Source organism: Kogia breviceps, chromosome 9, assembly GCF_026419965.1.
Source record: "Kogia breviceps isolate mKogBre1 chromosome 9, mKogBre1 haplotype 1, whole genome shotgun sequence".
In the NCBI taxonomy this organism is placed as follows: Eukaryota; Metazoa; Chordata; class Mammalia; order Artiodactyla; family Physeteridae; genus Kogia; species Kogia breviceps.
The window spans coordinates 50,073,748-50,078,948 of NC_081318.1; the positions used below are offsets into that span (position 1 = coordinate 50,073,748).

Below are 5,201 nucleotides of genomic sequence, written 5' to 3' on the forward strand. Positions count from 1 at the left end.
TTTTTTTTTTTTTTTTATTTGGTGGTACGCGGGCCTCTCACTGCTGTGGCCTCTCCCGCTGCAGAGCACAGGCTCCAGACGCACAGGCTCCGGACGCGCAGGCTCAGCGGCCATGGCTCACGGGCCCAGCCGCTCTGCGGCATGTTCCCACAGCTTTTTTTTTTTTTTTTTTTTTTTTTTTTTGCGGTATGCGGGCCTCTCACTGTTGTGGTCTCTCCCGTTGCGGAGCACAGGCTCCGGACGCGCAGGCCTAGCGGCCATGGCTCACGGGCTTAGTTGCTCCGCGGCATGTGGGATCTTCCCGGACCAGGGCACGAACCCGTGTCTCCTGCATCGGCAGGCGGATTCTCAACCACTGCGCCACCAGGGAAGCCCCCCACAGCTTTTGAAAGTGTAAAATCTGCTCACAGTTTATCTTCTCTGCAGAGCTTCAGGGGAAATGAAGTATTGGTTTTGTCTCTCTGTACGATGCTCCACCTTCTTGATTTTTACACAAAAATAACCATCTCTGGATTTAGAGCACCCTGTGTGGTTTGGCTCTTTGGTGATCCCTGCACAGTTTTGGCTCCTATTGATCCATGTCAGCCTCAATTACCATCAGTGACAAAGCAGGCACCCATCTGGTGACAGTCATTGGGATACAAAGACATGTAAGACAAGAGCTTACAGTCTTATTAGGGAAGCAGGATGTGCACAGGGTGAAATGCATGCCACTGATCTGGGGGCAAAGGACTCCTCATGTGAGAAGTATGTTTAAGGCCAGGCCTGTGCCAGGGAACTCACAACCTAAACAGCTTTGCTGCCCCCCACCTAGTCTCTGTGGTGTGAATTCTTACATTCAGGTCAAGGTTCCAAAGTTTGCTGTGTGTGTGTGTGTGTGTGTGTGTGTGTGTGTGTGTGTGTGTGTGTGTGTGTGTGTGTGTGTGTGTGTGTGTGTGTGTGTGTGTGTGTGTGTGTGTGTGTGTGTGTGTGTGTGTGTGTGTGTAAGGGGATTGCAGGGACAGAAAGGAAATTAGGAAGAGAGGTCTAGGGGACATTGGAGTGAGGCCGGTCGGCAGGGAATGAGAAATCTACAACAAGTTTGCAGTAGAGACATTTGGGAGCAAAGGGGAACTGCCATTGTCAACCCTTGTCCTGTCTATCACATCCAGAATGCCGGACCCCTAAGCTATCGTGGGCCTGTTCCGTTTAACCACAAACCTAGTCAGTGTGGCGAACGACTATAATAAACAACTCCCAGACTCAGTGGCTTAACCCAATGAAAGTTTACTTTCTTATTTCACTGTCCAGAAGAGGGTTTAGGATAAGGGGAGTCTGTGCTCTTTGGGGTCATTTGAGGACACAGGCCCTCTTCTTATGTGGCTCTGTCCTCCTCTGGGTCCTCAGCATCCTCTCCATTCAGCTGGCATATGGAGAAGAGAGTAAAGAGCAAGCAGAGGAGGATTTTATGGGCCAAACCCAGAAGTGGCCCCCATGACTTCCACTCACATTCCATTGGCCAGAACTTGGCCATGTGGCCTCACCTAAGTGCAATGAGGGCTTGGAAGGTGGGCCTAAATGTCCTCTCAAGACCAAAGGAAAAGGGTGGATACCTGTCTTTGGCACATCTGTCCCTTGGTCTTATTTTTCATTCTATTCATTCAGAAACCATTTATTCAGCACTACTGGGTATATAGCTCTTTTTGACTAAAAATATTATTTTAGCCACTCACAGGCAATTAGCACACAAATGCAAAACTAGAATGGCTTGTTCACGGTAGAGCAGCACTTCACACTGACAGTCTGAGTGTTTAAGAAACGCTGACTGGGCTTCCCTGGTAGCGCAGTGGTTGAGAATCTGCCTGCCAATGCAGAGGACACGGGTTCGAGCCCTGGTCTGGGAAGATCCCACATGCCGCGGAGCAACTAAGCCCGTGAGCCACAACTACTGAGCCTGCGCATCTGGAGCCTGTGCTCCCAACAAGAGAGGCCGCGATAGTGAGAGGTCCGTGCACCGCAATGAAGAGTGGCCCCCGCTTGCCACAACTAGAGAAAGCCTTTGCACAGAAAAGAACACCCAACACAGCCAAAAATAAATAAATACATTAATTAATTTAAAAATAAATTAATAAAAATTAAAAATAAATAAAAGAAACTGCCAAAGTGTTTAAAAAAAAAGAAACGCTGACTGAAACAACATGGATGGACCTAGAGATTATCAAACTAAGTGAAGTAAGTCAGACAGAGAAAGACAAATATTATATTATATTTCTTATATGTGGAACCTAAAATATGACACAAATGAACTTATCTAGGAAACAGAAACAGACTCACCGACACAGAGAACACACTTTTGGTTGCCAAGGGGGAGGGGGTTTGGGGTTAGCAGATGCAAACTATCAATATTATATATAGCATGGATAAACAACAAGGTCCTACTGTATAGCACAGGGAACGACATTCAATATCCTGTGACAAACCATCATGGAAAAGAATATGAAAAAGAATGCATACATATGTATGAATCACTTTGCCGTATAGCAGAAATTAACACAACATTATAAATCAACTATACTTCAATAAAATTAAATTAAAAAGAAAACAGAAATGATGCCTGATGAGAATGGTCAAAGCCGATGGTACATATGTGGTGAGAGCTTGGGAGTCCACAGTCTAATCCCAGCTTGACCCAAGCAAGTCATTTTGGGAAGGGCACCTACATCTCTGGATGCTGCGCCTCTCACCTGCACAGTCAGAACTTGAACTGGACAGGTTTCTAAGTTCCCTTCTCACCTTGAGTGTCCCTGAAAGTCTTGGTGACCACTGATGACTTATGTTAGATTGCTACCAAATTCGGGCCCTCAGCGGTGACCACTGCGCAGACCAGACTTTGACTCGCTCACAACTCTCTCTGCTTCCTCTGCAACCGTGTCTGACAAACCCGACATGGGTGAGATTGAGAAATTCAGTAAGTCGAAGTTGAAGAAAACAGAAACACAGGAGAAAAATCCAGTGCCTTCAAAAAAAACGATTGAACAGGAGAAGCAAGCAGGTGAGACGTAAATGAGGCGTGCACTGCCAATACGCACTGTACATTCCACAAGCATTGCCTCCTTATTTTATTTCTTTTAGCTGTTTAACTTTGTAAGATGCAAAGAGGTTGGATCAAGTTTAAATGACTGTGCTGCCCCTTTTCACATCAAAGAATGGAGAACTACTAACAACAAAGGCCGCGCCTGCCTCTCCCGTCCACCTGCCTGTCTGGCTGTCAGGGAAGGAAAAGAACTTGCATGTTGGTGAAGGAGGAGGCTGGGTGGGATGACAGTGAAATCTAGAGTAAAGAGCAAGCTGGTCCACAGTGTCCTGCGGGCTGTAAAATGCAGTTTAATTAGAGTGCCATTTGTTGTCATTGTTCAAATGATTTTAATTATTGGAATGCACAATTTTTTAAAATATGCAAATAAAAAGTTTTAAAACCTGAAAAAAAAAATTACTACCAGGTCTATGTTCTCACCTATGAGGCTATCAGACCTAAAGCACAACCACACAACTTTAGAAAAGAAAGCAAGACGATACACTCCACTCTTAACCATCTCCAACTAGAAGAAGAATCTGAAAGGCATCTGTCTCTGACAAGTTTGCATCTTTGTGATGCATCTTCCTTACTTTTTTTGCACATGCCCCTGTCTGATGACATTTTGAAAGTCTAACACTCCCATTGATCTTCACTCTCCAACTTTACACTATTTGATGATAGGGAAGCAGCACCTAAGTTGGGTTGTGGGGTAAGTCACTGATCATTCACAAAGCAGAAAACCCAAGCAACCACCATTGAGAATTAATATAAGTGCAGTTTACAGAGGACTGATGTATTGCTCCTTTGCTATAAGAAACTCGTTTTGAGGCCAGTGACCCTGATCATTATTTAATAATGTTGACGGTTTTTAAAAATTATTTAAAGGTTTAGTTTAGCACCTGAACTCTCTCATGTGCTTAATCATCTCCCTTAAGCATATTTGTATTTTTGATAGCAGCTATAATGTTCTCTTTACTAATTCACATCATTAACCAATTCCTGCCTAACCGTTTCTTTGTCCCTGCTGGTTTTCTGTAATTCCTAGTTTTATCTTCTAGAATTCTGGAATCTCTATCTGATCTTAACTCAGCAGCAGCTTTCTGACTGCCAAACTATTGATACAAGAACAGAAGTCAGGGTTTCCTGGACCATTCTAGATCTGCTTCTGAGCCCCTGCCAACCTCTGCCTGCCTTCACCCACCTTTTAAAAAGGTATATACTAGTCATAGTTTCTGCTTGCTGACCAAATGTTGTCTATATTGTAGTAGGTTGGATAGACCCCCCCACCCCCGCCGATTTCGTGTCACCACACCAAACCTCAGACTGTGACCTTTTTTGGAAATAGGGTCTTTGCAGATGTAACTAAGGTAAGGATTGAGGTGACATCATACTGAATTAGGATGAGCCCTGAATCCAATGCGAGTGTCCTTTCAAGAGACAGACAAGGACACACACACCTATAGAGAAGGAGGTGATGAGAAGACAGAAGCAGAGATTGGAGTTAATGCTGAACAAGCCACCAGAAGCTGAAAGAAGCCAGGAAGGATTCTCCCCTTGAGCCTTCAGAGGCAGCACAGCCCCGCCCGCAGTTTGATTTCAGACTTTCTGGTCCCTGGGACTGTGAGACAACACATTTCTGTTGTTTTAAGCCACCAAGTTTTTGTGTGGTAATTTGTTATGGCATTTCTAGGAATGTAATACACATATTTTACAATTTTCCTTCTCTTTTTGTTTTGTTCTTGTTATTATAGAAGAACGATTTTTGTCCCTGCGTAAAGACTGGGATACTCTGGGTACTGTCATGTTCATAGCAGCCTCAGAGGCAGGACAGAGGAAGGAGTGTCGCTGAAACAGGAGTTACGACATTAGCACTCAGGAGGCCTGTTCAGGAAAGGGCAGATGGTGGGTGGCTCGTCTTGGAAACCACCTGAACCCTGGGCCTCGTCCTTATGTCTTACCTTCAAGGCTCCATCTGTACTGACTCTTGTCCTGTCCCCCACCTCTCACCTGCTGGGAGGCCCCAGCAAAACACTGCATCAGGCTTTTATAAGAGAAGTTAATAAAAACTTATCTGTGACTTCCTTCCTACAAACTTGAAATTAATTTTCAGTTTTCCTCCTGACGATAGAAGTAATATGTGCTCCTT

The 5,201-nt window shown here is 44.7% G+C and overlaps 1 pseudogene; it reads left to right on the forward strand.

Moving 5' to 3' along the window:
- Positions 1–2,602: 2,602 nt before the first annotated feature.
- LOC131762406 (thymosin beta-4-like) lies at positions 2,603–3,042 on the forward strand (annotated as a pseudogene).
- The last annotated feature ends 2,159 nt before the right edge of the window (positions 3,043–5,201 follow it).